The sequence below is a fragment of the Anabrus simplex genome, chromosome 1 (assembly GCF_040414725.1).
Source record: "Anabrus simplex isolate iqAnaSimp1 chromosome 1, ASM4041472v1, whole genome shotgun sequence".
Lineage (NCBI taxonomy): Eukaryota > Metazoa > Arthropoda > Insecta > Orthoptera > Tettigoniidae > Anabrus > Anabrus simplex.
In genome coordinates this window covers 1494886332-1494911740 of record NC_090265.1, presented here as the reverse complement: position 1 = coordinate 1494911740, position 25409 = coordinate 1494886332, and positions in this window count along the sequence as shown.

Genomic DNA, 25409 nt, shown 5'->3' with positions numbered 1-25409 from the left:
ATTCGCGATCTGACTCGTTTTCTGCGAGAATCCACCAAAATTCCAGATCTGACTCGTTTTCTATTAGAGTACGGCACGTTTCCTCCCATTTTTCAATCTTCCTTTCCAGCAATCGATTTCGTACTTCCCGGGCTAGGCTCAGGTATTCCTCCCGGTCAGTTGGGTCTGTAAATCATTGCCATCTTTTCCTATATTCATTTTTAATATGGATAAAATCGTTCAGGAGATCCAGCGTGGTGTCATATTGGGTGCCTTGGCGGCACTGAACCCGCGGCCGGACTGCATTCTTAGTCATTACCCGTCCAGGAGCCGTTTCCAGCGCGGTCCGCACATTGGACCCAGCTGTGAGAGGCCGGCGCGCTGCCGCCTGAGCAACGGAGGATCCTTATAAGTACATTAATAACAGCTAAAATCAATTGGTCTCACCTACTTCTACACCCCACCGCCGTTAAGTTTATTTACCGCCACCCCCCTCCCCCCAAAAAATTTTAAAGAATGCTTGTTTCTTTATGTTTAAGGGAGATTCCAAACACGAATGTTCACGTCTATTACCTTCAGTTTTGAGATATAAGTATCCCCATAAAAATAATTTACTTTTTTTCACTTCATTTCACAATAATCCCCCCCCCTAAGTGAATTTTCCCGCAAAAAATACTTGTTTCTTTAATAGTAAAGGATCTTCTAAATACCAATTATCACAGCTCTAACTTCTTCAGTTTTTGATTTATGTGTCCTCATGAAAGAAATTCAACTCCTTTACACTCCCGCCCTCCGAGTGGTTTCCCCACCAAAACGCTCTTTTCTTTGTTTTTAAAGGAGATCCAAATACGAATTTTCACGTCTGTAACAACTTTAGTTTTTATTAGATGTATGTATTCTCATACAATTAAGCCAATTAATTTTTCAATTCTCCCCCCCCCCCCTTCATTGGATTTTCCGAGAATACGTGTTTCTTTACTTTTAAAGCAGATTGCAAATATCAAATTTCACGTCTGTAACGTCTTCATTTTTGTGATATCAGTAGCCTAATTAAAATAATTCAACACCATTTTCAGTCACTTTTACCACTCCCCTCCACCCAAGTGGTATTTCCGAAAACTAAAAACACACGTTTCTTTATGTTTAATAGAGATAAAAAATACCTTCACTTCTGTAGCATGTTAAGTTTTTTTTGATGTACTGTAAAAATTCTCATTTTAAAATTTCACCCCTTTTGAGTTCCCCTTAAGTGGAGTTTCCAAAAACAAATCACATATGTTTATTTACATTTACAGGAGATTCCAAACACCCACTTTTTACGTCTGTAACATTTTACGTTTCCATGATATTCTGTAGACATAGTCTTTCAAAAAATTCATCCCAATTTGTCACGCCTGTTTAACCGCCATTAATTGGATTTCCCAAAAACTAAGAATTACGTGTTTCTTTATTTTTAAAGGATATCCCATATACAAATTTTCAGTTCTGTAATATCTTTCGTTTCTGAGATATATGTAAACCCATTAAAGGCATTCAACCCATTTATCACCCGTTTTACACCCCTCCTATTAGGATTTACAGGAAACCAAAAAATACGTGTTCCCTTATTTTTAGAGGAGATTCTAACTACCAATTTTTACATCTGTAAATTTTAAAGTTTTAAGATGTAGACGCACTCATTTTAAAAAATTCACCCCCCCTTTCACCCCCCAATATTTGGATTTTCCAAAAACGAAAAAAATACGTGTTTCTTTGCTTTTAAAGTAAATCCAAAATACCAATTTTCAGGTCTGTAAAATCTTCAGGTTCTGAAATATAAGTAGCCTCATTAAAGGCATTCAACCCATTTTTCACCCTTTTACACCCTTCCTATTGGGATTTTCCGAAAACAAAAGAATACGTGTTTCTTTATTTTTAAAGGAGACTCTAGGTACCAATTCTAACATCTATAAACTTTAAAAGTTTTGAGATATAGATACAGTCATTTTAAAAAATCACCCCCTTTTCACCCCCCGCCCCCATTAATTGGATTTTCCACAAACAAAAAAGTACGTGTTTCTTTATTTTTAAAGGAGATCCCAAACACCAATTTTCAGGTCTGTAATATCTTCAGGTTCTGAAATATAAGTAGCCTCATTAAAGGCATTCAACCCATTTTTCACCCCTTTTCACTCCTCCTATTGCGATTTTCCGAAAACAAAAAATACGTGTATCTTTATTCTTAAAGGAGATTCTAAATACCAATTTTTACATCTATAACCTTTAAAAGTTTTGAGATATAGATACACTCATTTTAAAATATTACCCCACTTTTCACCCCCCTTAATTGGGATTTCCAGAAACAAAAAAAAAATAAGTGCTCCTTTATTTTTAAAGGAGATCCCAAACACCAATTTTCAGGTCTGTAATAATCTTCAGTTTCTGAGATATAAGTAGCCTCATTAAAGGCATTCAACCCATTTTCACCCCTTTTCACTCCTCCTATTGCGATTTTCCGAAAACAAAAAAATGCGTGTTTCTTTATTTTTAATGAAGATTCTAAATACCTATTTTTACATCAGAAAATTTTAAAAGTTTCGAGATATAGATTCACTCATTTTAAAAATTCACCCCCTTTTCACCCTCCCATTAATTGGATTTTCCAAAAACAAAAAAATACGTGTTTCTTTATTTTTAAAAGAGATCAAAAGTACCAATTTTCAGGTCTGTAATATCTTCAGTTTCTGATATATAAGTACCGGTATCCTGATTAAAGGCATTCAACCCATTTTCCCCCATTTTCACCCCTTTTCACCCCTCCTATTGGGATTTTCTGAAAACAAAAAAATACGTGTTTCCTTATTTTTAAAGAAGATTCTAAATACCAATTTTCACATCTATAAACGTTTAAAGTTTTGAGATATAGATACACTCATTTTAAAATTTCACCCCCCTGTTCACCCCCTTACCGAAGGAATATCCAAAAATCCTCTCTTAGCGAGCACTTACATCATAATGTGAATATATCCCCAAAATTTCATTTCTTTATGTCCAGTAGTTTTGGCTTGGCGATGATGAATCAGTCAGTCTGTCAGGACAAGCTATTTTATATATATAGATAAATAGTTAATGCTCCATTATGAACACTAAAGTTGTATTTTACTGAATGAGCCACACTACTACAATCATTTGTGCCAGTACATGTAATTGCTAAACTGTTTCAGGACCCCTATGTTCGCTGGTATCTTTTGGAGAATAAATTCCTTCCATTTCGATTGTGCGGGGATCGGTGGCATTTGAGATTAGGAAATAATAATAATTGTACTCCCTCAGTTTAAGAATGCAGAGATCATGTGAGATCATTTAGGTTGCCTCGACATTTTGTTTTGCTCTGCTAGACAGCAGAGAGGCCAGAAAATAATTTGGGCTCTCTATTGTTGAGTTTTAATTCATTTTTCCGGATGAACACCAAATGTGATATCGTTTAGATGCTGACATCGTACGACGTAGGGTGCAAAATGGACTTTCTTCCACCCTAGAAGAGTCCACCTATTTCTTTCGGCTTTCAACATGCAATCGTAAGATTTAGACTATGAGACACTACCACTAATACGCGGAGGGAGTTTGCAGTTGCGGATGTTTAAATAAGTGTCATTGCCCTCCAGCATGTTGAATAATAATAATAATAATAATAATAATAATAATAATAATAATAATAATAATAATAATTTTAACACCTGTAGTTAACACCTTGAAATCCTGAGAGCAGTGATTGGGGCCGATGACCTAGATGTTAGGCCCCTTTAAACCACAAGCATCATCATCACTGATGGCAGTGAAGTCTTTCGGAGACAGTATGAATTTTCTGAAGACCACATGATTTTGAAGTTTGTTAACAGATGTAACAGACTTAGGTTTTGGGTGCTACTTAGTTTAGTGGAGTATTGTAACTGTTAGGGGTTTTCATTAGCCTCTATTTCTAAGTTGCCACTACTGCTATTTCTAATAAAGTCAACCAATCATCGTCCAGCTCGCCCCTATAAATAAGAGAAAGCTTGGACCTTACGTACCTGTCCTGATCAGCGCGGTGATCAGTGAGGTTCTCCTCACATACTGTAAGGCTACAGGCGAGCTCGGGCAAATTCTAAGATTGGTACTCTATTATGTGAACTTACTTACTTGTGGCGACGGGAAGATACCCTCCAGCATGTAACGGTTGGGACTGAAAAGCGTTTACCTTACTTTTAATATAGGTTTTCTTTTATTTAACTTAATTAGGTAAAATTTAGGTTTCTAGGCTTTCTTGTCACGTGTGTAACCACCCAAACGAGTGCATGAGTGTGAACACTCATTTCCCTTATTCATTTTGTGATTTTGTAACTAAGCTTATTCCTTCTTGCTTTTCGTGCGTTAATTTCAGTTAATTTTCAGCCTTAGTCACAATGTCTCTGGCCCCTTTAAGTTTTATTAGAAGTAATGTCACGGGATTACTTGAACGTGTTCAACATTTCCTTCTACTTTGTTTTTTGGCCGTTTTCACTGAATATTTTATTTGAGTCATTCTTCGCCGTGTAGTATGAGCTTCTGCTCCTGTTTCTTTTCGGTCTCTCGGATCCATATGTTGTGTTGTTGCTTCGTTCTGAATTGAGGGCAGCGAGAGTCAAATGGTGTAAAAGCTGATAGCTTTTAAGTGTACTGATGATGATGATGCTTGTTGTTTTAAGGGGCCTAACATCGAAGGTCATCGGCCCCTATTTAAGTGTACTAAGATGTACCTTGATGTAGATATTAGCCCCTGACGGTCTCGAAGTTTGGAAGCTTGATCTCCCTTCAGAATATTAAAGTTATTCTTCGAAAGAGCACACTTCTTAAATTTGTAAAGACAAATTGGTCCCGCGAAATGGGAGCTACTTTAGGAATTCTTTTACGTTCCAGTTAATCTACCAACACGAGGCTGACGTATTTGAGCATCTTCAAATACCACAGGACTGAGCCAGGATCGAATCTGCCAAGTTGGGGTCAGAAGGCCAGCGCCTCGACCGTCTGAGACACTCAGTCCGGTTACATTTTATTGATGAAGTTTACATTCTAATATTTACTCCCATTGTTAATTGTTGTTGTTGTTGTTGTTATTTTGAGAAAAGAAGCGGAAGAAAAGAATAAACAAGTACCGGTACTTAGGAAATAAATTCAAAATGTAAAGATTTTGTGTGGTCATTTGTCCAGTATTCTAGGCTCTGCCACTTCTTTCCTTCTACTTCCCTTGTGTCTCAATAATAATAATAATAATAATAATAATAATAATAATAATAATAATAATAATAATAATAATAATAATAATAATAATAATTTTTTTCGTGTGGCTATTTCTAGCCGAGTGCAGCCCTTGTAAGGCAGACCCTCCGATGAGGGTGGGCGGCATCTGCCATTTGTAGGTAACTACGTGTTATTGTGGTGGAGGATAGTGTTGTGTGTGGTGTGTGAGTTGCAGGGATGTTGCGGACAGCACAAACACCCAGCCTCCGGGCCATTGGAATGAACCAATTAAGGTTAAAATTCCCCACCCGTCCGGGAATCGAACCCGGGACCCTCTGAACCGAAGGCCAGTACGCTGACCATTCAGCCAACGAGTCGGAAATAATAATAATAATAATAATAATAATAATAATAATAATAATAATAATAATAATAATAATAATAATAATAATAATAATAATAATATTTTACATCTCACCAGCTACGCCTTCCGTTTTCGAAGACGCCGTAGTGCCAGAATTTTGTCCCACAGTAGTATATTATATCTTTCGACACAAGCACCTTGAGACAGAACTGCATCGAGCCGGGATTGAAATCGCCAGTTTTATGGTCAGCGGCCTGATACATAAGGAACTCTTGTTGGACACTCTTTCGACAGCTCAATGTTTACTGAAGTCTACAGCAAAATAAGGCACGTTAAAGACATAAACTGACTAAACTTACTGAAATAATTCGGTTTCAACAACTTTCTATCTAAGTAGAACGTCCACGAAGAGCACACCGTATTAAAAGGAACAAACCATTACTAAGTCCTCGTTTCTTTCTCCTCGGTTCTCAGCCTTGAGAATGCAGTCATACATATTCAAGGAAGCTGCTTGCTGCAGAGACAGGGAGTCGTCTCATAAGACGGGGAGGAAAACCTCTGGCAGGAGGAAATAGAGGGAAAGTCTCGCTAACAAATGAAGAATTAAGTAAGTCTTGAAGAGAACGATAATAGTACTGTAGGCATCAAGGACAGATTTTTGAAGGCGTACGTTTTATAACACTTCTCCTCTGCTTCACATAATAATTAATAATAATAATAATAATAATAATAATAATAATAATAATAATAATAATAATAATAATCACCATCTTAAGCTTATATTAAATATTTCTAGGGTCACTGGAGCTTCCCACGCTCAAGTTTGCTCTGGCTGGGCGTTGAAGGCTGGATGCCTTCCTGATGTCACGTGATTTTCGGATGAAAATTCCAACCAGAGTTCGACAGTAATTCGTATTTCAATGGATGGAAAGCCATGAGCTATGCCACTGCTCTATTCATCAACCTGTGATAACAATAGTTATAATAATCTCTGTATATATAAAACACTAATATGTATGTTTCACAACACTCGAGCTCTTAAACCAGAGGGAGTTAAACGGCGCGGTTTGTACCATTATCTCCCTGGTCGTTTCAATAGCACAGAAAAGATCTTGCATTTCTCGAAAATTCAACGGAAATATATTTATTTCAAGATCAAACCATTAAATTATCACCCCAGTAATTGCAGGTGAAGGGTTACCCTAACCCGCAACACATTATGTCCTGAGCAGGTTGCTAAGCAACTAACACTTTCATTACCTGATATACAACCTGTGACAATAAAGTTCGGCGAATGAAGTCAGAACGGTCGACCCGGCAACACTGGCGATACGCAACGCTGCACCTGCGTAACCGCAGGTTTTGACCACCTGCTCCCAACGTTGTTCAGTTGAGCATTGTGTGTGTGCCGTGTAAGACCTGTTTGACACAGTGCGTGTTTAGTGCGTTGGTTCTGAACTACGAACAGGAACGGGAACAACCAAAAGATCAAAATACAGTTTGGTTTTAAGCTTGGCAAGACACCGCCAGAAACGACCCCATTAAACACAACAAGGTTCATGGTTTTTTGTCCATGACAACGCTCAGCCACACACAGCCAATATCGTCAAACAGTTCATGGCAAAAAAGGCGGTGGTGCAACTTGAACATCCCCAATACTCGCCAGATCTCAGTCCTCCAGACTTCTTCCTATTCCCACGACTCAAACTCGCTTTGAAAGGAAAGAGATTTGACGATATTCCTGACATCCAATGAAACGTGACGAGGCTTTTGAACACCATCCCAAAGGAAGACTTCCTGCAAAGTTTCCAGGATATGTATCGCCGATCTCAGCAGTGCGTAGTTATGGGAGGGGACTATTTCGAAGGACAGTAAGGTCACTGTCGTGTATTGTTCATCTATGTTGATAGTACAGGACTATTCGCCGAACTTTATTGTCACAGGTTGTCTGTGATTTTCATCCTTAATAATGTCACTGCATGCAGCCATGTTTGATTACTGCCTGTCAAGCCAGAAAGAACACACTTCCTCTGATGATGGAAGAATACTATTTTCTGCTAGATACTCTTTGATTGCCTGCTGTCATTTCTTGATGGATACAGTACTTTTGCATCCATATCTTGGCACAGGCCAGAGCAAAGTGTAGCTTTCACTGAAGTCCCAGTCTCATCCATGGCTGTGACAATATGGAAGCTGCTGGGGTATGGGTGGTGCTGATTAATGACATTCAGAGCACAACCAGTGTGTCTGAGTGTCCTGAAACGTGTTGCTCATAGGGTTAGTTGTGCTACAATAGCACTGTCTGGCCCAGTGTGGAAAGCAATGGCAAACTACCTCATTCCTCATCTTGCCTAGTATGCCTCATTTGGGCTCTGCCATTGGTTTTTGTGGTTTCCCTATAACTGCATAGCCTTTGGTGATGCTATTTGAGGATCCAACCAGCCTCTGGGCTGATGACCTGACAGACAGATACTCTTTGATTCTCTGACGTTGCCCAGCTTCTGAATGTACTCAACAGATGGCAAAACGTTTCTAATAACTTACATGCTGCTAGTAGAAAACAGTCTACGTACGTACACATGGGAAGGTATCAAGTCGACTAGCCTTCTGTATGGCCATTAACACTAGGTTTACCGCAGCGGTCAAAATGACCGTTTTCAGTTTTGTTTTCTCTATCACTCTCGTTATACGGTTAGAACATGCAAACCCTTCGGTGGCTTTTAACGATATTTAGTGTACTTTTCGGCACATAGCTTCAAAAACCCGTAACTCCTTTCTAGTTAGCGCTATGAGGTCATATACCTACCTTTACCGGGCGGTCATTTTGACCGGTATTGCAGTAGCTACCCCATCAGACTTTTGTGGCATTTATTTGGAACGGGATATCACTCTAACAAGCAGTTACAGTGTACTTTATTACCGTAGTATAGGATAGAACTTATTGTTGTGCTGCGATGGGACAGCCGATGGCTCTTTTCAAACATGATACAAATACACTGACAGGAAAATATAGTCAGTATTAGTTCAATCGTAACGAGCAGTCAATTGTCGTGTTCAATCGTTACAAACATTCAAACTAGATTTCCCGATTGTAATTCCCTCGAAGAAGCATGTTCTCGCCTAGTCTGCAAATGTATACCGAAATTCTGAAGCATAAGCATATAATATCCCCATCACAATCAAGCGATGAAGCTGGGACTGATTTAGACCTCGATAATTGCGAAGACCTGTATAACTTGACAAACGGAAATAGTTCGGATAGTGATTCTAGTTGCGTCGAGCCTGCAGAATTTCCACGTGAACATGAAATCACACAGCAGCCTTTGACCTCAAAGGTTAGGGAACTACCCGCCAAATGGTGATGCACGCACACTAGCAAAGCAGCTGATGACAAAGGTAAGACTATTTGAAGTTAGTCATTTTGTATTTACGTAATTCTGTGCACAGTGTAAGTAAGTTTGGTATTACATTTTTCAGGTGAAGGAAACACTAAGGAAGATAATGAAATTACTAGCAAGGAGCACGATATCAACTACAGAAGGCCGAGCATACGCTGTGGTATGTCAACATATGGGCGTGGTCAGCTTATGACGGTCGGCGAGGAAGAAGTCGCTTTGGTTGGAACAGTGCGGACTCTTGTCGATCTACAAAGCCTGCCAGGCCCTCGAGGACAGTAAAATATACTGAGGGAAGTCCGAGGTCCCACAGGACATGCAAAACGCCACATTGAAGGAACTTGTGCCGCTACAGCTTGTCGTCTTTTTATTGACGAATCCAAGCACCGCCACATCGAATGATATACTGAGGTTGGAGCCCGCGAAGTTCTGAACAATCCTGAACGAACACTTTCTTCGGAAGAATTGGACGCTGTCATTGGTATTTTATACGCACGCGGAACTTATGGAGCTGACACGAACGTTCTCGATCTGTGGTCACAAAAGTGAGGTCCTGGAATTTTCTCCCAAACTGTGGCACGAAACCGTTTCCTGAATATCATGAGGTTTCTTCGATTCGATGACAAATCTACCAGCAGGGATCACCTGAAAATTGATAGATTGGCGCTTGTACCTGTTGTGCGGGACAAATTTATATCTAATTTTACTATTTGCTTCAGACCAAGTGAGAACATTACCGTGGATGAACAGCTCTTTCCATCGAATGCTAGATGCCCATTTATGCAGTATATGGCCAATAAACCAGAAAAGTTTGGTATGAAAATTTGGTTGGCTGTGGATGTGGAAGTCAAGTGTGTTGTAAACGGTTTTTCTATCTTGGAAAAGGTGAAACGCGACCCACTGATCAGACCCTAAGTGAACACGTAGTATTGCGTCTTGCTGAGTTTTTCATCAATCAGGGAAGAAGTGTGCAAAGGGAACAAGATAATTGAAAGGTGTGCAATCTCTAAAACAACTGGTCTGTTGTTAATTTCACTTCAGAGGTGACCAAGCAAAGTGTGTGTGTGTTCAGTGCGACAAATTTGAAAAGCAGAAAGTGACATTCATGTACATATGTATATAATGTAAGGTAAAATGTGTAAGAAGAACATTCTGCCTTACTAGTGTACCTATTTCTTTATTTATTTATTTATTTATTCATAATAGTGTTTACAAGTCATGCATGATAATAATTAAATTATGGTTTATGATGTTTTTATACTAAATTCGAACCTATTTCAGACATCAATATCCTCAAGAAACGAATACCTGCCAGTATCGGTCAAAATGACCGCTTCGGTAAAAGTAGGTAGAAAGAATGTTTGGTAATCCTAGTGTTAATAAAGCGCAGGGACAACCTCTTGAAAAAGTGGGTGTCTATTTACCCGAACCAGCCCAATTGTATGTTTGCACTATCTCGGGTAAGATCGTTTGAAAATGTTCAGATCCAGATACAGCCAAATGGTCGAAGCACAGGGAATATTGTATGGAAAGAAGTATGAAATAATTTACGAATGAATCATTTATTATGTACCGGTGAAATGAAATGAAATGTCGTATGGATTTTAGTCCCGGGATATTCCAGGACGGGTTTGGCTCGCCAGGTGCAGGTCTTTCTATTTTACTCCTGTAGGCGACCTGCGCGTCGTGATCAAGATGAAATGATGATGAAGACAGGACATACACCCAGCCCCCGTGCCACTGGAATTAACCAGTTAAGGTTAAAATCCCCGACCCGGCCGGGAATCGAACCTGGGACCCTCTGAACCGAAGGCCAGTATGCTGACCGTTCAGCCAACGAGTCTATGTCATCATCATCATCATCATCATCATCATCATCATCATCATCTGTTTACCCTCCAGGGTCGGCTTTTTCCCTCGGACATAGCGAGGGATCCCATCTCTACCGCCTCAAGGCCAGTGTCCTGGAGCTTCAGACTCTTGGTCGGGGATACAACTGGGGAGAATGACCAGTACCTCGCCCACAACGAGTCTATGTACCGGTATTAAATGTTCATAAAACTATTGAAAAAGGCAGGCAAACAATATGACTGCGACAGGCAAATCAAGACAAGTTATCCGACCTATTTTTAAGGAATGCTGCGGACAAGCACGGGTTTACTAGAGATAGTAATCATAACATAAGTATATATACGAAAACCAGGAAGTGTAAGTACCTGGGAGAATGGTTGGAACCCAATCTCTCCGCAGGAATATCATTATCAACTAGAGTACACAAGCTAGAACTGGTAAACCAACTGAAGAACACCTACAATAAAGTGTCAATCCCGTAACACTAAAATCAAGCACTGCTAGACAGTCATCCGCTGTATATGCTTCCGACTATCTAATATTCAACAGGAAGGTACTCACGGACAAGCTCGAAATCCAGGAGAGAAAAATCTGAAAAAGATATTAGGACCAGTCAAGGAAGGGAACGATCACAGAATACTGTGAAAAAATCACGGACATGGTTAGGAAGAGACGTCTAGCATTTTATGGACACGTCTACAGAATGCATCATGCCAGGCTGAACAACCAGCTTCTCATTTACTGGCAAAAGAGGGAGACCTAGTCACCATGGTTGATAGAAGTAAGCACAAATCTGTGGGAACTGGGAAGAACCGAAAAAGAATTACATGACCGAACATCTCCCAAGAGATGAGGTTTCAAGACAAACTACAAGAAGGAAGGCAGGTGCCCTGTGGACAAACCAGAGGAAACAGCCAGAGAATGCGCAATTACAGGGCAAACGTCAAAATCCACCCCAAACGAAATAGATGAAAATCGTGGTCGTTAGTCGGCCTGTACGAAATAATAATAATAATAATAATAATAATAATAATAATAATAATAATAATAATAATCATAATAATAATAATAATAATAATAATAATAATAATTTTATGTTCAACTAATTACCATTTGTTTTTAACTTTAGTTATGATGCTCACATACCCTAGTTACACACTGAAACCCCAGACGCGACGAAAGTTCCACATACGTTGATACATCGAACTCTGAAGGAAAAAATGAAATGGCGTATGGCTTTTAGTGCCGGAAGTGTCCGAGGACATGTTCGGCTCGCCAAGTGTAGGTCTTTTGATTTGACTCCCGCAGGCGACCTGCGCGTCGGGATGAAGATGAAATGATGATGAAGACGACACATACACCCAGTCCTCGTGCCAGCGAAATTAACCGATGATGGTTAAAATTCCCGACCCTACCGGAAATTGAACCCGGGACCCCTGTGGCCAAAGGCCAGCACGCTAACCATTTAGCCATGGAGCCGGACACTCTGAAGGAAAATCTACCCAAATACAGTTCTTCAAAATTCCATTTATTATCCTCATTCCATAATTGTAACACAAGATCTGGCACTTCCCTCGTTATTTCCATCAACCACTCTTCCATGTATAGAATAGATCCTTCGCTGTGGCTGGGTCACGACCTTGGAATTCACTTCCAACTGCTGCCAGGAGCTCTAACTCAATATCAAAATTTAAGACTTCATTCAGAGATTACCTGATTGTTTCGTGTGATTGGTGACGTATGATAGTTTGTGTGATTGTGGCAGTCAGGCTAGTAACTTTGCCATTTTACTGTACAGCTGAAGAACACTGTTCTTTCTATTAATTAATATTAGGTTATTATTATTATTATTATTATTATTATTATTATTATTATTATTATTATTATTATTATTATTATTCTAGTGTAAATGTTCGTAATATTTGGCTTTTAACTAATGTATATAGATCACCTTTTATGGCCATTCTTATATTTCCATTAATTTATTACATATTGTGTACTCTTTATAGATTACTTATATTTTTTCAGTTAGTATCATTTTTTCATTATGACTTTGTCTCTTTCCTTTTTACCTTTATTCTCTGGATTTCTTTTATTTACTGAGCTCTATAGATGCATTCGGTTATGTGCCGCCAGTATCCAGTACTCGGGAGATAGTGGGTTCGAACCCCACTGTCGGCAGCCATGACGATTCCGTTGTTTCCCCATTTTCACACCAGGCAAATGCGAGGGCTGTACCTTAATTACGGCCACGGCCACTTCCTTTCCACTCCTAGCCCTTTCCTGTCCCATCGTCACCATAAGATCCATCTCTGTCGGTGCGACGTAAAGCAACTCACAAAAAAATATATTTTATTCTATTTGATTTATTGATCTTTGTTTTCTTTAGGCCCTATATGTTCTCCAAATCTGTAAGTTTTAGCTTAGTTATCTTTCATTTCATAATAGAATAGTACATTTCTTTTGTATATGTACTATCTTTAATTTATGTGGTTAAATTTAAAATGGCGACATGTAGTGTTTACAGTGCACTATGTCTTCTGGTATGGACTAGAATAAATTTGTTACTTTTATTGACCTGTCTCAATCTCATCCTTGGCTTTGACAATGTGAAAGTGTTCATAAATTATGAATTTCATTGTGGTCCGTACTGACAATTGATCACTATCAAAGGGTAGGAAGGGTCCACCTATTCAATACTACTAGTTTGTATTTATTGTCTTATAGAACTGGGACTAGTTTCGACCCCACATATATTGGGTCATCTTCAGCCACACTCCAATTGGAAGACATAAACAACATATATAACCAATAATGATATAAACACTGATATGACACAATTTATAGTCTTAATTTAAACTATTGATGAAGTCTGAAATAAGATATCTTTATTTAAAGTGTGGATATGTTCTTTGGATTTCATCGATGATTTAAATTATATCAGTGTTTACACAGAAAAAGATACCAGCTCCCTGATCAACTCAAAAACGATAGCTGCTGTAGAAACGACAAAATAGTTCGTCATCAACCACACCATTTTTGATGTGTTATTTAGTTTTTAGTTTAAAGTGTTCTGGCTCGGTGAAAAAAGCAACGGGAAAACTACCTCACTCCTCATTTCCCTAGTTCGCCTCTTCAGTGATGTCTAGGCCATTTATTATAGCTGTTGGTTATAGATGTGGAGGATCAAACCAGCCTTCGGGCTGAATACCCAACATACATATTTAAATGTAACAGAGCACCACGAGCCCTAACTTCGCCACTGCTAAACTCAAATAAATAAAAATAAATAAATCCCAGAATTCAGCGTGGGTTGAAATGGGGGAAATCGCAGAAAGTCATAATTTTTTTACACCGACGACTGAATATTATATTCAAACAGTGGTTTGTACAACGATCATTCATCACCTACCACATGGAGAAATTATCACCGCAATATAGCTCTAAGTTACAATGGCACTAACGTCTGTTATCAAACAATGTGTCAAGAGTAATTTTGAATAATGCAACAATAACGCAAGTTAATTTGTAGTTAGAGTTACTGTATTACAAACTCTGTATTAATGATAATAGTGTTTAGCCTTATGGGCGACGGGCGTTAATCGATATTACTGGGCGGTACATAGTTCAATATAGGTGTCCCCACGGAAGGCTTCAACACATTGTAAATCCAGTACATCAAGATATACGCGGGCAAAGTTTTGTACACAACTGGAACAAAGCACATTTCATTTTGTAAAGCATAATTTCAAGGCGAGCTTTTATTCGGTAGGTATTGGGGGGAAAATGAAGGTAGTCAAATTCACCAGCGTGGGTGAATTTACTGCTACGTAAAAGAAATTCTACAGGACGTAAAACTAGAAACAGGAAAGTCAACAACATACGCACACATGCTTTGTTTATAGGAGCTCAAGTGATCTCCAGAACAGAAGGATAATGACTAATCGACTGCAACAATGTACCAGTATTATTGCTCATAGTTCATAACTACAATTCTTTGCCCATGTGTCGGCAAGAATGACTCATGTCTACTACATTCTTAGAGAAAGGTGGACCGAGCTCGATAGCTGCAGTCTCTTAAGTGCGGCCAGTATCCAGTAATCGGGAGATAGTGGGTTCGAGCCCCACTGTCGGCAGCTCTAAAGATGGTTTTCCGTGGTTTCCCATTTTCACACCAGGCAGATGCCAGGACTACCTTAATTAAGGATACGGCCGCTTCCTTCCACTTCCTAGGCATTTCCTATCCCATCGACGCCGTAAGACCTATCTGTGTCGGTGCAACGTAAAGCAAAAAAAAAAAAGAGAGAAAGAGAAAGGTGGCCCATCATTTCAAATGAAGAATAATTATTCCTTCACATTGAAGTAAACCATGGCCTCGCCCTGAAAAATATAGGAATATATTAGCATAATTTATGTGACACTGCTTTGATGCTCGATCAAACATTGCCTGACATTTACAATTCAGTGACATGCCTCAACTGAAACAGGAGAAATCTAATACACTAAACAAGCCTGGATTGGTCATATCACCTCAGGCTTCTTGTGCTGAATAGATACACGTAACTCTTTATATTTCGTCCACATTCGACAGTCTTGAGGTAAATCTCTGTGTGTACATGGACGGGAGAGAAAGTGCCGTAGAGAGAATGAATTACTGTATGAGTGTAAATATGCGAATAATGTAATTATTGTATCTGTTACCGAGTTTTGTGGATGTGCAGAGGTGAAAGAAGGTGCGGGGGTGAACAGGTCTCAAAATACGAAATTAAAGTTAAGATAAAATTTAACAAGGTTATATTTTCTTTTCAAGATTAAGAAATAACAAATAGAACAGGTACTCAGTAGCCAAAACACAAATCGATAATGTACAATTACAGAGTTACAGAATTTGGGCTCCGAGAGCCAGACACACAATTCTTGAGCTATAAGCCCAACCTTACGATATACAGAATTCAACAAAGGGGCAGAAGACCCCAATCATGCCCCGGAGCACTTGCTCCCAATTACACAGTAAAGCCTCCTCGAGGCGCGCAGAAAACAAAATTTTAGAAAGAGCAACCCGCTCTTAAGTTCAAGCCTATCAAAGGCCTCACCAAACTCCACTTTCAAGCTGTCCTCCAAGGACATGAAAACAGGGGTAAAAATACCCAACCTACTGAGGCCTATTAAGTAAAGAAACAGGTCAATTACAGGGCCTCTAAAATACCAACTTGAGAGGAGGCGTTCTTGCACTCCTACTACACTTTATTTAAAACCTACTTGGCGCTAGGCCTCTAATGCAAGGGCTAATCCCATACTAAAGAGGTGACTTATAGAAGGAGACAATTTACATTACGTTAAGGAAGAAACGGTTGAGAAAATAAGTTCACCTCAATGCAATATGAGTGGGAGCTCGAGAGGGTTAAGCACTCTCTATCCCAATATGTAGTTTAAAAAGATCGAATAGATACCAAGTGTCTTTACATTTTAGGGGAAAGTTACATGGTAAAAGGCTTCGGACCTGCCCCGAGAGTTAAATTGCTGAGCTAGCAAGAAAAGAAGTTATTAAACGGCCATTACCTGGTGGTTGAACTGCTGCCCGAAGAAAGAGGCGCTTCCCGCCCCCTGCTACGTACTTTACACACTGATAGATGTTACTGAAGTGGCGCGGAGACCCGAAAATCATCAGTTTATATACCCTCGTGGAAAGTCCGAGGCGTTTCAGGAATGAGAACACCCGCCCACAATCATTTTATTGGCTAACAACGAAAACCCCTACACTCTATGAAGAAGAAACACATTATTGGTGGAAAATTAATTACAGAAATTCCTTATTGGTCGAATTCAAAACTGGCGGAAAGAAAGGGTTAATATAGCCAACTTAAACAATAACTGAAAGAAATTTAACAAAGAACAAACTTATGAATTCAAAATTTCTCAAAAAACACAGTTCTTTCACTTCGCACTAGGGTGCATGATTGTAGTCCTTCAGTAGTGCCATCTGGAAGAGAATGTCCACACTTCTTACTACAGGCAAAACAAAAATACATCGAAAACGACCCAGTTCAGAAACTTCAAAATTTACAAGTAGTGACATCTTCTGAAAAACTTGAGAATTAACACAGTAGATAAAGTTCAGACTTCCTCCAGTAGAGGAGTTTCAACTGGCGCAAAGTTTGAATTAGTGGCGTGGAGGTGTACCACCCGGTACAGACCTCCCCCCCCCAAAAGTTCCTCCAAGGGGTAACACAGAAGAACATAAACTTTTGTTTCAAAATAAGGTCCAAGTTATGATGTTGATACAGAAGTTAATTGCGGAAGTATTTACCAACAAGTTTTCTTAAAATGATTGGATCCAGTTTCAAAATTCTTTGGTTACTATTGATGTAATGTCTTTGTGCTTGTAGAAGTTGAATTCAGAAGGAAAAACCTTTAATTCTTGAAAGTCGAGAAAATATTTTCTAAGTCCACCAGATATTGTCGTTGAATTCAAAAATAGTAGTAATGTTGATATTAAATGTCCATGTAGCTGATTAAGTACATCAGTTGCCGATGACTTTGACGGCCAGACCAGCCGCCGCTGCTTGAGTCCAGAGGAGGCCGCTCGGACCCCTCAAGTACCCTGAGATACCGCTCGCCCGCACTATGAGAGGAGTAGTGGAGTTGAAGCACGCCGCGCCCGCGGTGAACATACAGGTCGCGGGCGAGTTGCAGGTGGTGCGCCGCACATCAGCCTTGGCCGGGAGGAGGACTCCGGCTCGCCGTACACTGGTTGGCCTCACTGGAGAAGGGCGGGCCCTTACCCTACCTCAGTGGCGGTACGGCGCCGCGCTGCTGCGGGAGCACTGAAACATTAAAGCTCGGCGGCAGAATTTTGTTGGACCAGAATGATTTTAGGGTACATTCATTGTGGTGGAACTGAGGGGCCAGCGGCGTAGAAATATTTATTTCATTTAAAAGCCACTGTGTGTTGTTGAGCAGGAGACGGGAGAGTGGTAATGGCCATGGCAAGGACAGGATGGCAGTTTAAATGGTCGGGGGAGGTTTACAAAAATGCTTACCTACAGGGAAACAGATTCCAAGGGCAGAAGGCCTTAAAAGTGAAACCCCTCAAACAAAAATATAACCTTCATATTTCTTTCAAAATTAAATGAAGCAAGTTAGCACAGATATTACACCGGTTTCACCTGTGACAGGTGAACCCTAAATATCCTCTCGGTGGCTGGATTGCTTAGCAATAAAGTAACGGGTGTAAGGAAATCGAGAGTAGTACACGGCCCATGAAATCTGGGGGCAAGCTTGCCCGCGGGAGCAAAATTCTTGACCATCACCTGGTCGCCTAACTTCAAATTGGTGGGTCTCCGTCCACGATCATATCTTTCCCTAACCTTTTCATGAGACACTTTAAGATTGGCTTTAGCCCTCTTCCAAAGATCATTAATATTATCAGGATCTATTGTCTCAGGTAGAATGTCACTCAGAGACCAAAGGTTAGAGAACGGCGTGTTTGGAACAAACTTGAACATCAACGAAGCTGGAGTAAATTTATGTGATTCATGGACAGCCGAGTTCAAAGCAAAAGCTAACCAATGCAGAGACGTGTCCCACCTAGAATGATCTTCATGATGATAGGCAATAAGGGCTGACCTGAGATTACGATTAACCCGTTCAGCCAGACACGGTTGAGGATAATAAGCAGAAGTTGTCACATGAGAGATGGACAGGTCAAAACAGAATTTACGAAATAGATTAGATGTAAAAGCCTTAGCATTATCAGATACAATATATTGGCACGGACCAAAAGAAGCAAAGATTGAATTTAAACAAGTAATGGTGGACTGAGCAGTAGCCAGCTTAGTTGGAAATAACCAGGAAAATCTAGTAAAACCATCTACACATACAAAGATGAACTTGTTGGCATTTCCCTTTGACTGGGGGAAGGGTCCTACATAATCAATATACAGGCGTTCCATTGGGCGCGACGCTTGATGAGAAGACAAAAGGCCTACCTTGGTAGACATGGTTGGTTTACTAAGCAAGCAGGATTTACAAGCCTTTACTAGTTCACGAATTTCACCGTCCATACCCTTCCAGATGAACCTTTCACGAATCTTTTCACGAGTTTTAAAGATGCCTAGATGCCCCCCTAATGGGGTCTCATGATAGTACTTGAAGATCATAGGTACAAGAACAGCTGGAACGACAACTTTCATCATCTTATCATGCCTCGAAGGGCAACATAAAACAACATACCTCAGTACATAAGGGACAGCATGTTCCCCAGAAGAAAGGGTTTCCATTATCGGAGCCAGCGTTGGATCTTTACGTTGGTATTTCTCAATGTCCCTAAAGAGCATGGGAGCATCTGTTAAGATGGCATTAACCTCAAATAGTATGGACTCCGGAGGTGATGAACTATCGACCGGTTCATGGGTCTCGACCTCGTTGGAAAACATACGGCTGAGTCCGTCTGCAACAACATTTTCAGTACCTCTGATATGCCTAACGTCAAATTGGAATGCCGAAATTCGGATAGCCCACCGGGCTATACGACCGGTACGACGCGGCCTACCTAAGACCCAGCTTAGACCTTGATTATCAGTCTCCAGGTCGAATTTGACATGTTCCAGATAGAGACGGAACTTTTCTAAGGCAAATAAGACTGCCAAACCTTCAAGCTCATAGATGGAATACTTGGCTTCTTGAGCCGATAGAGTCCTAGATGCATAGGCGATGGGTCGCCTCCCTAGTTCAGTCTCTTGAAGAAGGACTGCAGCTACCGCCGACGATGACTCGTCGGTTTGTACGATGAACTTCTTCGAGAAATCTGGCATAGCAAGGACAGGGGCATTACAGAGAGCTAATTTCAGGTCTTCAAAAGCGGCTTGTTGCGAAGGTCCCCACTCGAATTTTATGCCTTTCCTACGAAGAAGGTTTAAGGGCGCCGCTCTATTAGCGAAGTTAGGGATAAACTTCCTGAAGAAATTCACCATACCAATGAACCTGGCAATACCTTTGATGTCCTTGGGAGGTTTTAAAATCACGGATGGCCTGTGTTCTAGAGTGATCGACTGCAACACCATCAGGCGACACAATATGCCCTAGGAATGACATGGAGGGCTTAGCGAAGGCAACCTTGGACAACTTCACAGTTAACCCAGCCTTACGAAGGCGATTGAGAACTTCTCGCAGATGATCTAGATGTTCTTCAAAAGTCTCCGAAAATACGACGACATCATCAAGATAGTGGTACAAGTACTCAAATTTGATGTCGGAGAAGACCCTATCTAGCAGTCTAGAGAGTACAGCTGCTCCCGTGGGGAGCCTGAAAGGCACGCGGTTGTATTCTACAAATTCCAATCCGTGGCAAACGCTGTAAGGTGTTTAGACTCTTCAGCTAGGGGAATTTGATTATAGGCCTGATTCAAATCCAAGATGGTGAAGAATTTAGCTTTACGAAACCATGAAAAACAAGAATGAAGGTCAGGAAGGGGGACAGATTGTAACACCACCTTCCGATTGAGAGCCCTATAGTTAATGACCGGCCTGAAGCCACCTTGGGGTTTCGGGACTAGAAAAATAGGTGAAGAATACGCTGACTTAGAGGGCCGAATAATACCATCCTTTAACATTTGATCAATGATTTCTTTCAGAGCCTTCATTTTAGGTGGAGATAGCCTATATGGTGGAAAACGGACAGGAATCGAATCCGTGACCTCAATTTTGTATTCAATAAGGTCAGTAACACCAAGAGTATCAGAGAACACCTCTGGAAACGACTGACACAACTTACGAATACTATCCGCCTGCTCCTCAGGTAGATGCCCAAGGTCTAACAACATCTCATCCTGGGTAGGCGAGATAGATGAACATGATACAGAATTACACTTTAACAAGGGGATTTTACAATTGGAAGCAAATTTGAATGTGCACGACTTACTCTGAAGGTCGAGCACTAGACCGGTGTGAGAAATGAAGTCAGCTCCCAATATTATGGGGCAAGACAAGTGCTTGGCCACAAACAATTTAACTTTCCAAGTAAATTTAGAAATACGAATTTTGGCTTTTAAGGAGCCTAAAATTTCTAATGGAGAACAATTAGCCGAAACATATTGAACAGAAGATGAGCAATAGTCAGGAAGTTTACAAATAGATTTCAATTTCGAATACCATTGAGCCGAAATAATTGAACAAACACTGCCTGAATCTAAAAGAGCTGTTACAGGTTCATTATTTAACTCAATTTTGAGAAAAGGTACGGGTGCGGGGGAGTCCGCCGCAATCCTAAGACATTCTTTGGGGCATTCAAAAGATAAATTTGGAGACTGAATTTTCCCTGAATTTTCGACCTGTTTACCAGGGGCTGAGCCTCGGGAAGATGGATTAGTCGACTCAGCCGAAGCCACTAGTCACTTTTGATTGTTGTTAGAAGTTGCACCCGAAGTTGAGCAAGAGGGAGTGCTGTTGGTATTAGGGCAGTTCTTAGCAATATGGGAGAACGCGCCGCATTTAAAACAGCCTTGAGGCGACCCTGCTCCATTCCTTGTCCCACTAGACTTGATGGATGGGCACTTGTTCCGAAGATGGTCAGGCGACCCGCAAGCATAACATTTACGGGGTGTGACTGGTCGGCGAGGTGGAGGCCGAGGATTACTAGAAGAAGGAGGGGATTCTTTCGCAACACGCAAGGAATCGGCGTATGTAACTCCTTCAGCCGATACAGCCATAGCTTCTAGCTCAGCGAAAGTTTGTGGACGTGACGCAAAACACAAATATGATCGGTAAGGTGGTGAAATACCTTCTACAATAGCCTGTACAATCTGATCTTCCGGAAAATGAAGAGCGAACACCCTGGTATAGAACTTAATATCTTGGATGAAATCTGCCAAGTTTTCATCCAACCGCCGTACACGATAATAGTACTTCTGAATCAGGGATGACCTCCCACGAGCAGGAATGAAATTTGCAAGAAGGTGTGCATGAAAGTCTTCAATGGATGACTGTTCCGCTATTGCTCTAACAATTTTGTCCGAGAGAACACCAATTGCATAGGGATAAATTATCTGTAAAATTTGACACGGAGAAGGAGAAAAAACAAGAGCATGGTCCTGAAACTCAACTAAGAACCGTAAAAATGCAATTACGTCACTGGTAGAGTTAACCGAAAACTTAGAGATACCTCTAAGCAACATTGCTAATGGATGCGGCAAACTGCTGAAACCCGGGGACGTAGTAGGAAGGGGCCTAAGTGGCGGAGAAGCAGATTCGGAAGGAGCATTATTTAACACAAAGGGTGGAATGGACTTGCGACGATCTGACATATTTTCTGATGGGGCAGATGTACGTTGGATTGTCGCCTCAGCACTACTTCCTTCCTCTTTCGAGGAATCCCCCCCACTAACAATATTTACTACCATAGGTTGGTCGACTTTAGGGATGGCAGGTCCAGATAACAACTGACTAACTTTACTAGACATTTGGGACAAGTTTTCGGCCAGGACGCTAGCTTCCTTACCCTGAACGTCATTTAACTTCAGAGACAATAGATCACATACCCTATTATAAAAGTGGTACAACCTACCCTGTACTCTTTTGAGTTGATTAGGAGATGGATCACTTACTTCAAAAAACTAACTACAGATGCTAGCTCAGTGGAGAGAGCATCGTCAATCTCTTTTTCTCCCAAAGTCGGGATGGCAATAGGTAAATCAAGGGAATCTTTTAGCTTATTGGAGTCGACTGCAACCGTGCCTCCAGATTGAACGTTTCTGAGAGATAATTCATAAATTAATTCCTCTTTACGCAAATAGAAAGGATGAAGCACCTCGCGAGGGCCGGACATGATGACAGAACAATTTTGAAAAATAAATCAAAAAAATTCCAGCAACTGAGAAAATTGTTAGAGTTCGAAAGCAAAGCAATGTTTAGCCGTCAAAAGGGGCTAAATTTAGACCCATTCAACCACGCTCTGCTACCACTTGTTACCGAGTTTTGTGGATGTGCAGAGGTGAAAGAAGGTGCAGGGGTGAACAGGTCTCAAAATACGAAATTAAAGTTAAGATAAAATTTAACAAGGTTATATTTTCTTTTCAAGATTAAGAAATAACAAATAGAACAGGTACTCAGTAGCCAAAACACAAATCGATAATGTACAATTACAGAGTTACAGAATTTGGGCTCCGAGAGCCAGACACACAATTCTTGAGCTATAAGCCCAACCTTACGATATACAGAATTCAACAAAGGGGCAGAAGACCCCAATCATGCCCAGGAGCACTTGCTCCCAATTACACAGTAAAGCCTCCTCGAGGCGCGCAGAAAACAAAATTTTAGAAAGAGCAACCCGCTCTTAAGTTCAAGCCTATCAAAGGCCACACCAAACTCCACTTTCAAGCTGTCCTCCAAGGACATGAAAACAGGGGTAAAATTACCCAACCTACTGAGGCCTATTAAGTAAAGAAACAGGTCAATTACAGGGCCTCTAAACCAACTTGAGAGGAGGCGTTCTTGCACTCCTACTACACTTTATTTAAAACCTACTTGGCGCTAGGCCTCTAATGCAAGGGCAAATCCCATACTTAAGAGGTGACTTATAGAAGGAGACAATTTACATTACGTTAAGGAAGAAACGGTTGAGAAAATAAGTTCACCTCAATGCAATATGAGTGGGAGCTCGAGAGGGTTAAGCACTCTCTATCCCAATATGTAGTTTAAAAAGATCGAATAGATACCAAGTGTCTTTACATTTTAGGGGAAAGTTACATGGTAAAAGGCTTCGGACCTGCCCCGAGAGTTAAATTGCTGAGCTAGCAAGAAAAGAAGTTATTAAACGGCCATTACCTGGTGGTTGAACTGCTGCCCGAAGAAAGAGGCGCTTCCCGCCCCCTGCTACGTACTTTACACACTGATAGATGTTACTGAAGTGGCGCGGAGACCCGAAAATCATCAGTTTATATACCCTCGTGGAAAGTTCGAGGCGTTTCAGGAATGAGAACACCCGCCCACAATCATTTTATTGGCTAACAACGAAAACCCCTACACTCTATGAAGAAGAAACACATTATTGGTGGAAAATTAATTACAGAAATTCCTTATTGGTCGAATTCAAAACTGGCGGAAAGAAAGGGTTAATATAGCCAACTTAAACAATAACTGAAAGAAATTTAACAAAGAACAAACTTATGAATTCAAAATTTCTCAAAAAACACAGTTCTTTCACTTCGCACTAGGGTGCATGATTGTAGTCCTTCAGTAGTGCCATCTGGAAGAGAATGTCCACACTTCTTACTACAGGCAAAACAAAAATACATCGAAAACGACCCAGTTCAGAAACTTCAAAATTTACAAGTAGTGACATCTTCTGAAAAACTTGAGAATTAACACAGTAGATAAAGTTCAGACTTCCTCCAGTAGAGGAGTTTCAACTGGCGCAAAGTTTGAATTAGCGGCGTGGAGGTGTACCACCCGGTACAGTATCTATTAGCTTAGTAGGTCTGTGAAGCAACTCATGTACATGGGGCTTGCCCTTTTTCACTAGACCAACCATATAATATGTATGATGTTTGGCAAATAAATAAATAAATAAATAAATAAATAAATAAATAAATAAATAAATAAATAAATAAATAAATAAATAAATAAATAAATAAATAAATAAATAAATAAATAAATAAATAATAACAGTAATAATAATAATAATAATAATAATAATAATAATAATAATAATAATAATAATAATAATAATAAAATACGGTCACTCAGTAAGTCTCTAAGGACCCGAGATCCACTCTGAACCAGGTTTTCTGTTTATGACATTTTCCGGGGAAGAATTTAATGGCGAATGGCTTTTAGTACCGGGAGTGTACGAGGACAAGTCGGCTCGCCAGATGCAGGTTTGTCATTTGACTCCCGTAGGCGACCTGCGCTTCGTGATGAGGATGAATTGGTGATGAGCACGACACATACACCCAGCCCCCGTGCCAGCGAAATTAACCAATTATGGTTAAAATGTCCGACCTTGCCGGGAATCGAACCCGAGACCCCTGTGACCAAAGGCCAGCACGCTAACCATTTAGCCATGGAGCCGGACTTCCCGGGGAAAAAGGAGGGCTATCTTAAGTACGAATGAAATGTTCTGAGTTGAAGAGAAAGCGATATTTATCAATATCTTCCTGAAGTGTCTTACATCGTTCCCTTTACGATACGGCATCTCTCATGCGGGAAACCAAAAAACCAGGAACAGATTTTTCATGATAATCTCCTTTTGTGAGGAGATGAAATAAGATGAAGAAGATGAAGAAGAAGTTGTGTAGATTGAAAATCTCTCCTTTTGGACGTTCGCTGGCCAGAGACGAAAAAAGTTAATCAGGGAACGAGAGTTGATGAACTCGCTACAGAAGCTACAACTTCCCTCTGACTCTCCGTTCAGGGAGAATATATAACATAATCTATGGATTAATAGCTCGAATGTTAGCTAATAAGGACTTTTCTCTTTCCGAAGGTCCAAGATAACCTGAAATATACAGTATTAACCAAGGACCAGTCCGCCTCTGTGGTGTAGTGGTTAGCGTGATTAGCTGCCACCCCCGGAGGTCCGGGTTCGATTC